The following is a 12,444-nucleotide window of genomic DNA, read 5'->3' on the forward strand; positions in this document are numbered from 1 at the left end:
GGCAAACTGGGCCTGGAAGTGGGGAATACTGGTCCCCCTACTCTCATCTAGCAGAGTCTCAGACAAAGGTCTTCACAATTCCAGACCAGCCTGGGGAGTCTGTTTTTTTTTTATGAATAAAAATTATAATATATGATTTTTCCCTAAACCCCTATCAAATAGTCAGTTCTTACAATTCATCAGGAACCACAGAAGGCAGAAGCTCAACATAATGAGCAAAGTTTATAGTAATCTGCTCTCCTCATTTGGCCCTGTATATACTTTTTAATTTAAAGAGAATAATAGCCTCTGGCAGCATTTTCAAATTCTGTTTAAAGAAGACAATAAGCAGTGAAGAAGCCAGTGTGAGCCAGGATTTAAGATGGGGCTGGCTCTGCAGCTGAGTGCCTGGCAGCTAAGGATACAGGAGCAGAAAACAGAAACAGCTTATAGTTGGGATACCTAACAGCCACTAAGTTTTCATCAACAGGCCCTTCAAACTTATTGTTTTTTAAACCTAGGGGTGCTAAAGTACTGAGCCACATTCCCAGCCCTTTTTAATATTTCATTTTGAGACAGGTTCTCACTACATTTCTTAGGGCCTCACTATGAAGCCTGAGGCTGGCTTTGAACTCACAATTCTCCTGCCTCAGCCTCCCAAGTCACTGGGATTACTGGCATGCACCAGTGCCCAGCTTCTGCACACCTTTTAAATGCACTAGTGCAAATAAAAACTTTTAATCTCTAAATAATTACCAAGCTTTCCCCAAAGCACCTCTGAGTCTTGGTAAGAAAACTCTAGTCTAAAGGAAAAATTTGCTTCCTTACTCAGAGTGAGTGCAGCTCTGAGAACTTGATACTGTAGATCATCTAAATTTAACCTTCAACTACAGCAGCTGTAGAAAGAAGCACCGAGAGCAGTTAAAATAGGCTTATCTCCTCCCAGAGCAGATGCAAGGAGACTTTTGCATGGTTGTGCAAAGAAAATAACTATCTTAGGATGGTGAATAACAAAGCCTCACCTGCACCCCAAGCATTAGATGTGAAGTTTAAGTGAGTCACTCATTTAACAGGGCTCAGTGTGCCAGAATGGCCTAGGTACTCACATGTGTATTCTTCTATCCTTGCTGGCATCTAAAATGAGCACAATGAGAGGCAGGGAGGACATTGCACATCTAGGGGCTATGAGTCCACCATGGTGGCTAAACAAAGGTAGGAAAATAATTGTTTAAAAATGTAAAGAGAGTGGTTTGGAGAAAATTAGAAATGTTGCTAAGTTAAGAATTTGTGCTTTATCTTAATAGAGAATCTCTGAAGACTTTGGGGTTATGAATTGGAATGAAGAAAAGAGATTAATCTGACTCTGGCATACAAAATTATTTATAAGGAAGAGGCTGAGGTCAGGAAGATTGACAAGGAAAACTTTTTGATAATCTAGCGACAGGGGTTGAGTGTATCTGCTTGGGTGGTAAGAAAAATGGAGAGATTATCTATTGAAGGAACTTGGGAGGGGTTTCCCTGGTTTCGTTTGGTTAGATATGAGCACTAGCAGATGAGACTAGCTTTCTGCCTCTAAGGAGGAACGTTTGACAAAGATCATGGATTCCATAGTCACCAGAGGCGGGCAGAAAGCTGGCCAAGTGGAGTGAGTGACCTAAGCAGCAGGGAAGAATTTTAGGTCATCATTACTAGACACATGGAGGACTGCAGAGCTCAGGGTATAATCTGGGTTTGGAATGATGATTTGAAAGTCATTCATGTAGACACAGTCTGGAGAGGCCATTGGTTCTGCTAACACTAGCTAGCAAACACTCCTGCCAGGAGCATCCCATCCTGCCTGATGATTCCTGCAGAAGCCAAAGAATTAAAAATCTCTCCATTCCCCTGGCAGCCTAACCCCACCTCTAGAAAGGTCTAGTTTCCTCCATATGCCCTATCTTAAGCTTCTAGACTTCTGGGAAGAAACTTCTTTTTATGTTCAACGATTCTGGAAAACTTAGTGTTAAGGAACACAGCTGGATTGCACCAGGGCTCAGAGAACTCATTGATAATAGGCAAGTGAACTCATATTTGATTTAGATTTCTGTTTTCATTGAGAATACATAAAGAGTTTTTAATGTCACGAGTAGCCTGTGGAATACAGTAAATGAATTTCAAGTACACATTTGTGTTTTTTTCCATATAATTTTCTCATAATAAGTAAAATAAAAATTTATAGCCAAAACATCCATTAGTGAAATAAAAGCAGCGGTGAGAGGAGAAAGCAAATGCTTAACATGATTCCTGATTCATGATAAAATAAAGGGTTCCCATTTTTATCATGATTTAGGGTGACTTCATAAAATCCAATTTCAGGAAAGGCCCAATCTTTAGTTAGACATGGAGGACTATAGAGCTCAGGGTATAATCTGGGTTTGGAATGATGATTTGAAAGTCATTCATGTAATCGGCATGTTAGAAACCATGAATGGAAGCTTCTATACTGTTAAGAAAGTGGAGGGCTCAAACACTTGGGGGCCAGAGGAAGTAGAACAAGTAGGTCCAGGCCAGGGAGAGGAGGAACCCACGGGAGAAAACTGAAGTCAAAGCCCTTGATGATTGAGAAAAGTATAAGGCTGGAGAGGCCACAAGAGAGCTGTTGTATGATGACTCTACATACTCTCAATCATCTCTGTCAGTGCGGACATCGTGAGCTATGGCCTGGCTTGAACAGTTAGTGAATCCAGGACTCCCAGCCCACAAGGCTTCTGCCATTGCTTAATCTTATGTTTCCTGGGCCCCAGATCTGAAACCATAAAATGTGCAGTATTTATTTAGCATTAGACCAAATTCTGAGGATGCTTTTTCTGGAGCTATTTTGTGACCACAGAATTGAAAATGTTCTGAGGTGAAATCCTAGCCTACACTCAGGTTGGCCTGTCATTCTTTCCACTTAAAGCCACCGGTAATATGGCTGCAAGATATATTTTGCCCATTTTTTAAAAGCCATTTTTTTTCTTTCTGCTTTCCAACCATGAAAATATGTTGGGAGTGTCATAATTGTTTTTGTCTTTGGAACTTAGAAAAGATTGTTTTTATGATAGAAAAAGCATTTAAAAATCTTTTTTTCTTTTTTTTAATCACCAATGACTGCCATACCAAACCACGGACTTGGCTCGTTATATTTCCAATTCTAACTTGTGCTCTCTGGCAAATATGTGTTGTTGGACTGCCCAAAATATTTCTGAAGAGGTTTATCTCAGAGTATAGTCAGATGAACGAGAAAAAAAAAAAAAACACAAAACTGAAAATGAGCTTAAATACATTGATTCAGGTAAACCATTTAGAATAGGGTCTGGCACATGGTAAGTACATATAAGTTCTAGTTATTAACTCATGGCTCTCTAAGATGCTACAGTATTAGAAGTTGGATGAACCTAAGAAGTCCATTTATCATTATGATAAAATAAGTGTTTCCCAAAGATCCAGAACCAATAGATTATCAGAGTTTAGAAGAGTTTCAAGAAGCTCTATGTATAATGGGTGAGAGGTTAAGTGTGTAGATTGACCAGTCTGCAGCTGGGCAAGCTTACCTACATAATATTCCATAAAACAGAAGGAGGAGACAAGATTATTAAAAGTTAGCTATAGAATCCGCATACTTTGAAAGTTAGCTAATAGTAATTAAAATATAAGTGTGCTTGGAATTAGCATAGAAAGAAAATACTGGCACCCTGAAGAGACCATGATGTTCAGGCATTTGGAAATTGTCCAAAGTGTGGAATGAAATAAACAGGTGAGTTTCTGATTGGGAAAATTATCTCTTTTCTTTTACTCAAATGCTTTCAAGTTCTCCAGGTTCTCGTGGATTAGTACAATGTGATTAGAAATGATCTGGTTTTTATAGATCAGTCAGGAAATATTTGAACACCTATTTATACAGCATTTTCTCTAAGACATATGAAAATCACTGAAGTAAAAGCTTTATTGTTTCAAGCATAAACTTCTATATTATTGCCAAGATAATATTACATTATTGACAAGATAGAAATAATGCATCATAGGATAGCAAATAAAAGGGGAATAGACATTATTTTCCCCAAATTTACATACTAACAATGTTCAATCTAACCAGTGACAGAACATGTTTCAGAGTCTTGAAAGATAGTTGGGAATACCAGAAAAATTTTCAGTGGAGATTAAGGAAATAAGCTAAGAATATATGGAACATTTGGTTGCTTGTGAAACTTCCCTGCAGACTCACTGGAGAGCAGGGCATTTCTTAGACCCTTAAAAAAAAAGTATGGGCACGTTTTTAGATCCGCCTGTCAAATATAGAGGTGGGAATACCCAAACAACTTTTGGGATGGGAATAGAAAGTGATGTTTAATAAAGAACAATATTCACGTCAGGAGTTTGGAATATGAGGTTGCAAAAGTAGGTCAGGACCTAATTAAAGAAATAGTGAACTATGAAAGCTCAGTGTTTCTCCTTTGGGCATGGGAAGTGAGTGGAAGATTTGTGTGCTGGAGGGAGGATAAAATGCTACAAGAAAAGGTAGATTTCAGAAAAACTATTCATCTGGTTGGTAGTGATTGGGTGCAGCAGCAATGGGTAAGAAGACTAAGGGCCATAGTACCCCTCTGTTTGCAGAGAATACAGGTTGAGAAAACTCCTATTGACTAGGCCTGTTTGGCTTAGAGTTGGTGGGAATATGAAGATGTAAACAGAAAACATTTCTAAACTAATATCATATATATATATATATATATATATATATATATATATATATATATGTATTTTATAATGAATAACATATTTACCTTTTATAATGAATAATATTTGATCATATCTAATAGTATAGAATATAGTAGAATGACCTTCTAGCCATTTAATATACAGTTTCAATAATTTTTGTTGAAATATTTTGCCAATCTAGCTTCGTTTATCTTCCTTCCCCTTTCCTGCTGTGTTTACATGTGTTTGATTTTTATTTTGAAATAATTTCAGACCTATGGGAAAATTATAAAAATAATGCCCTGAATTCCAATACATCCTTTAACCAGATTGTCCAACTATTTATTTTTAAAAATGTTTTGACTTACACATAATATTTGTACATATTAATGTGATGGGCATTCTTTTTGTTTTGTTTTGCTTTGCTTTGTTTTTGGTACCAGGGATTGAACCCACGGGAATTTAACATTGAGCCAATACCCTGTCCTTTTATGTATTTTATTTAGAGATAACATCTCACTGAGTTACTTAGGGCCTGGCTAAATTACAGAGGCCGGCTTTGAACTCAGGATCCTGCTGCCTCAGCCTCTGGAGCCGTGGGATCATAGGTGTGCACCACCGCGCCCGGCTGGTGTGATGTTATGATTCTTGAATGCATTGAGTAGTGATCAATTCAGGCATATCCATCACTTTAAACTTTTATCATTTCTCTATGGTGGGGACACACAAATTCCTCTAAACTGTTCTGAGATATATAATGATACCTATTAACAAATTTTAAGCATACAACACATTATTGTTGACTCTAGTACCATGGACAGATTTCTAGAGCTTAACATTTTGCCACATTTGCTTTGATATGCTCACTCTCTTTCTGTCTTTCTCCCACTCATCTCTCATACTGATAATCAAATTGTATCATATTGGCCAGTGGGAGATGATGGAAGCTGGCATCTAAGTCCTTCTGACATTCCCTTTCATTCTTTGAGCCCTTCCTTCTTTCTGACACGTTACAATGTTCAGGCTTGTGTTGAGTTTTCATGCCACAAGCCTAGAACAAGCATTTCTTGGTAGTGTGTAATGATATTTAGAAATAAAATATGGGCATTAGCTATACTTTGCTTTTGCTGCTAAATTCTCTCAATAGCCACATCTAGAAAAAAAATGACTCATACACCTATATGTATACCTATTTCTATGTATCAGATATCATGATTTCATACTGAGACTATCCATTTCAATCTAACGCCACAAGGTTTATTCTAGTCTTAGTCCTTTCATTATTGTAATTTCCTTTTTTTTTTTTTGGACTGAGAACTTGAATCCTTATCCACAATACAGCTAAAGTTGTCCTTTCTATGAATTATCTTGAGTTATAGAATAATCTTGAGTTCATTTGTAGTTTCTATCTTTGACCAACTACACTTAGAGTCGGCAGAGAAGACTAAGAAAAACTGCCCACAAGAAGCAACAGCTTAATGTATATATTCTTCTACATTTCTAAACACAAAGACAGACACAGGGTGAAATGATGTTTCCAGGGCACTTAAGGACTAGAAACCTCACCTCTGTCCTTGGATGGGAGTTTATTTTCTCAGACTAGGTTTGGGCTTGACATTCCAGCTGCTTGCCCTTCCACTGCACAGGGATATGGAGAATTCTGCCACCAGCCACTAATGGAGAAAGCAGCTGTGCCTACAGTGGGTATAAGCTACTTTCTCCAGTCCCCCCGAATCCTCTCCCTTTCCTGCAAACACAACAAGCACAAGCCACACACAAATGTTTGTTGTTAGGAAATTCTACTAAGGACATGAAAATCTCCCCATAAGCAATTTATTTTTTGGCCAAAGTTTTCTGTTAAATAATGATTTCCATGAACAACAAAGCTTGATTATTACAATTGTTTGTGAGTTGTTACCTTAGTGGGTTTATTCAGTTTCCTGAGAGGTTGAATGAGTGAGCACATGACCTTGATGAGCTGACCCCCATTCTCTTTCAGAAGTTTGCTTGTGGGGGCTTACTTTTATTGATTAAATATATGATCATTGAGCTCTCTTAGGCACTTTGAAATATACATGGACATGGATCCGAGACTTAGGATCCCACAATGTAATCAGAAGAAGGACCTCTTTCTTCTATGGCACTTACTGTTTCTGGTGGCTTTAAAGCAAGTACCTAATATAGTATGATTGAGGTGATAGTTAGGAGCTTATGTTTATCCTCACCTATCTCTCTGACACCTTTACTGAAGTCTCATGTTCTACCATTAATGCTTTCTTCAATTTATTCCTAACAGGTTTGTCATCTTATAAATAATTTTATATTAAACATGCATACTTTCCTTTGGCAGGATATTCATCTTAAGTAATTATGGTAGATGACACATTAATGAAATTATTTAGTAGTTAATTTGGAATAAGTTTTCATAAGAAGGAAGGGAGGTCAAATAAAAGGTGAGGGCAGGGTATCCTAGCTAACACCAGCATCATTATCATAGATTTTTTTTTTACCTGTAAAACCTGAAATAAACCAAGAACAATTGATATTTCTTAAAATATTTTCTGTAGCCCAAAATGTGTGTTCTGTTTTATCACTCCATCAGGAAAGCAATATGAGTCTAGACAGCTTTTGTAAAGCAAGAAAAAATTCCAAATTTATATGCAGGCCATTTCCCACAGATAATTTTAAAATGATTGCTTTTCATATTCCTTTGTCTTTTCAAATTATTCTGAAATAAACCTGCATCATTCTGTTCATAATAGAGTAGGAGGGGCCATTCAGAAAGAGAGTCTTACTTCCAGTGCATGTTGGTTAGGGTTCTTAATTGAAGTGATATAAACACAGTGTAGTTAGCTAAGGAATATTTGTTAACTTGCAGAACTGAAATGGATACAAGAGTAGCTCTAGTGGAGGACTATTCTTCCTGATTCTTTCAGGTTTCTCAATGTTTGATGAGCAGAGTCAATGACTGACTTTTATCAAGGATGTTTATATTAAATGGCTAATGTCTTACTCTTGAGCAAAGGACAAACAGGCTCACTTCTTATTATGAAGTTTCCCTTTTATAATACCACTCAATGTGAGAGCAAGTGTCAGTAGGTCCTGTTTACCTTACTATGTGTGAACTGAGACCAGAGGAACTGCTGTTGGTAGGAGGAACAAGTTCCTTTCTCTGAACCAAAAGTCTCAAGCCTTCTATGAGTATCCTTCAAAGTGTGACAGATTAACTCATGAGCTTGCAATTGGGGTAAAATGTCAGACCTTTCTCACTTCAGTCACCTGAAAGAATCAAAGAAAATACTAACTACTAGAACCAGTGTCTCAAAATCATTCCCTCCAGGACTCTATTTATATGCATCATCCATTTTTTTGTCAGTTTATGTTCATCTTTAATATGCACAGAGAAGAAAAATGGCTTTTGTCATTGTCCTTTCAGTTCAGCAACTATCCCAGAGAACTCCAATTTTGTTAGGGTCATGGTACCCTGAACTTATATTTATTTGAGAGGTACACACATGATATATTCACTGAGTATATTTCTCAAAATTGTGTTCTTAAATTCTTATGAATATATTCTTCTTAAAGTCTAAACTAATTAATTAAAATATCAATGCAAATATTTATATTCAAAACTTTACACTAGTTCATATGCAATTTTCACCACCCCTTCCCCCAATTTCTGAACTCCTCAATCATTAGCTATAGCTGGGACATGGGGCAAAGAGAAATGAAACATTCCTAAAATGGCAGTTAGGAAGACAGAAATATCTAACTACTAAAGTTAAAGAAAAGTAAATTGAGTGAAGAAGTCATTTGGAAAGTGGTTTTACATCAGATCTGTTAGAGACCTGCTGCCCACTACTGCTCTGACCCCTGTTAATATTGACATCCCTTCCTTCACTCCGTTTTTCCTGTACATGTTTACTTCCATGACAAGCCCTTAATAAAACAGAGACTACTTCATATGTTCTAGCACTACACATAGTAAGTACTATCAACTTATAAAAGTTTTTCAGGTCGACAAAAGAAATGCTAGTCAGGCTTTTCCAGTACAAGCAGAATGTCTTACAAAGGAATATAAGAGGATAAAAGATTAAACAGACTCTGATGCATATTGTTTTAAATAATTCTTTTCCTACAGTTAGAAAAAGAATTGCATAAGTTCCAAAGATTTGAGTTGATCTTATTTTCATTAATTTCCAGTTTCTAGAAGCTACTAAAAATACTGCTCATTTAAATCAATCAGAACAAAGTTTCCTATTAAATTTCCTGAAGATCATTACGGTTTTATTAAAACTAGCACTGTAACCTCTGTTTGGAACTACTTTCCTTTGCTCATGTGCCTCTTACTGCCATTTGTTTCTCCAAATTGCTTAGGCAAATACTAAACTTTTAAATAAGTCTTTGATCAATTTTAACAATAAAGTTAAAAAAGTGGTTATAGCACAGTATTTTGTTTTTCTGACTCCTTATATTTATTGTTGCTCTTTATCTGTTATAAGGGGGAAGAGAGGCCAAGGTCCTGAGCTGAAGCCTCCAAAGACAAAGGAACCAGTCTGGCTTCTGAAGGACCAATGAGTCATGGTACAGTCAGAGACTCCTGGGGCCCATGCCACTGGCAGGCCAATCCAGGGAAAGTGCTTCTGCTTCTCTGGCAGATGGGGCCAGTCAACTGGATGACGATGGATTGGTTTTACTCTTGTTGGTGTGTTTTTCCTCAGTGAGGACCTTTAACTTTACATAAATATATTTTTCTCCTTAAATCTGTTTTTCAAATGATAATGAATGCAGATGATGATGATTTTACAAACCTTTATAATACTAGCTCAGGTACTATCTGTTCATTATTTCAAGTATCTCACGACTGGTATGAACCCCAGACTTGCCTGTAATTCAAATAAGTAAGTGACTCTAATGATGTAAGCTTTTCTAGGAGTGTCTGTACCTGCCATATTGAGGAAAATGGGATAATCAAGGGCTGTATCGTCAACCCTATTGATAGAAGCTTCTGGGGCACTTGGAACTGATTCTAAGAGTAGCTCCTATCCCTGACCCAACCCATCCTTCCTCACAATAGAAAGACTAGTATATGGGGAAGTTCAGGGTAATCTAGAAAGACTTATTCTGCTTTCCACATAGAGATCTGAAATAAACGTATGACGACACACCTGTCTGTGAAAATATTATGACCACTTTCACTTACAAAAAAAATTAAATTAAATTGAGGCTTCAAAGTTCTTTATATTGCCTCAATACACAATATTCAGGAAATGAGTGTGTCTTGCATTCATGAATTTATATTTAAGAGCCTACTGGTTGTGTGGTTGGGTCAGAAGATCAAAATTTTGAAAGACCTGCACAAAAGGACTGTGTATTTTTTCACCAATGTAACTAGTCACTTAGAACATTTTCCTGATAGTTAAACCAAATGTTTTATTCTGGAGTAAATACATTGCTTTCTGAGAGTTCTGTCTCTGGAGTAATTCTTGACTAGAGCAAGTACAGTGAAAGAGAAATTTGTTAATAGTTGTCAAATAAATCAACTATTACAATTTACCAATATGAAAGATAGGCATACTTTATGAAGTATGAAAAAAAATAAGACATGCAGAATTTTTAAAAAGTAAAAAACCAGAAAAACTAAACAAAACAGCAACAACAAGATAGCAAAAAATCAAAAGCCTATCTAGGAAAAAAACACTCAATTAGGAGAAGAAACAAAGGGAAAAGTAGGACCAATTCAGTACTAATGATTAATTATGATAGATAGTTTTTAAATACTCAGTTAAAGCAATAAAAATTAAATAATTTTTATAAGCTATAAAATCTTTCCAGCTAAAGTTAGTTAATAAAGGATGAGCCTAATCTAATAATAATAACAAAGTAAAAAAGTAGGCTCCAAAGAGAAAACTAACACATAATATTACTCCTTCTCTTTAGGAATGTATATAGAGTCCACACATTAACTCCCTCACTACCCAAATTAATCTGGACATCTGATGAATAGTCTCAGTAAAAGTGGTTAATAATAGAGGCAAGAAATAAACTTTTGGCCAGACAAGTTAAGGTTCGATATATTTAGATACGACTTAACCTGCCATTAAGAGAACTGAGGTGACAGAAATGCATCTTCATTTTCCTTCACAAATCTGAGCTAAAATTTGAGATGACCTTGGTATTCTTAAAAGCTTATTATCTGTGACTTTTATAAAATAGAGATTATTTCTTCCCTAACATGGATCATTTCATGTGTACATAAAAAGGAGATATGAGAGGAAATTTTATCTGACTCTGTAGCCTTGTTCCACCTGATGCATAATCCTAGATCAGCAAAATTGATGTACATCAAGTAAATGGTTGGCTCCTTTTTTTTTTATTTTATTGTTGGTTGTTCAAAACATTACATAGTTCTTAATATACCATATTTCAACAATGCTCCTTTTTAAATTTATCATTTTCACTCTCCTTTCCTTTCTTCCCTGAAATCCACTCTTCTAGGAGTCTCTCCTAATTCCTATTCCCAGGAGGCATGTGATTACATGTCATATCTTTAGGTAGTCAGCACTCTCAGGGTAAGGGGCAGGGGTGAAACCCTTTGCTCCCTGATTAGATTTAGAGTCTGTGACAATACATGTGTTGAACCAAGTTGCAAAGCACAGTGGGTGAAATGACCTATTTATTTTTGAACCCATCGGGTGTCAGAGAGATAGTAATAGTTTCCATCGTGGCCTGCATTGGGCAGGCACATTTTCTGGCTGCTTTCTGCCTCTCCATATGCTATTCTGACATCCCACCTCGCCCTCTTTGTAGAGATAGAACTGCTGAAACACCATTGCCCTGGTAGGCAAATTCAGCCTTCCCAGTGGAAACTTTAGAGATATTTACTAATTTTTCTTTTTAAGGTGAAGAACTAAAACTCTGAGTCAAACCCAGGTCCTGGATATGTTTTTCTGGGGCAGACTCCTCTAGGCACATGTGTATGCAACTCTCACACCTGCATGGCTTAGCCTTGCCCAGTTCTAAGAATAGAAAGCCAAACTCCACATGAACACTGGGCAGAGAGAACAGACAAGCCCTGGTGAGGTGTCTCTAATGCCAGGGCACACACAGTGCCCTGGCTGTCCAAGGGAGGTGTGACACTGTTTACCAGGGAGAGTAGCTGCTACAGCCTGGCTCCCCTACGCCCTGTCTGGCCTGGGATATTTGATCTAAATCACAGGAGGCAAAAACATATTACTCTGACCACAATTCACATTCCGTAGGAGGAGACAGGATTAGAACATTTCTATTCTTGCCCAATGTTGCTAAATTTATTTATTTATTTATTTTTATTGGTTGTTCACAACATTACAAAGCTCTTGACATATCATATTTCATACATTAGATTGAAGTGGGTTATGAACCCCCAATTTTACCCCAAATGCAGATTGCAGAATCACGTCGGTTACACATCCACAATTTTACATAATGCCCTATTACTAATTGTTGTATTCTGCTACCTTTCCTATCCCCTACTATCCCCCCTCCCCTCCCCTCCCATCTTCTCTCTCTATCCCATCTACTGTAATTCATTTCTCTCCTTGTTTATTTTCCCATTCCCCTCACAACCTCTTATATGTAATTTTGTATAGTAATGAGGGTCTCCCTTCATTTCCATGCAATTTCCCTTTTCTCTCCCTTTCCCTCCCATCTCATGTCTCTGTTTAATGTTAATCTTTTCTTCCTGCTCTTCCTCCCTGCTCTGTTCAT

This window comes from Spermophilus citellus (genome assembly GCF_964194105.1).
Source record: "Spermophilus citellus genome assembly, chromosome: 4".
Classification (NCBI taxonomy): domain Eukaryota; kingdom Metazoa; phylum Chordata; class Mammalia; order Rodentia; family Sciuridae; genus Spermophilus; species Spermophilus citellus.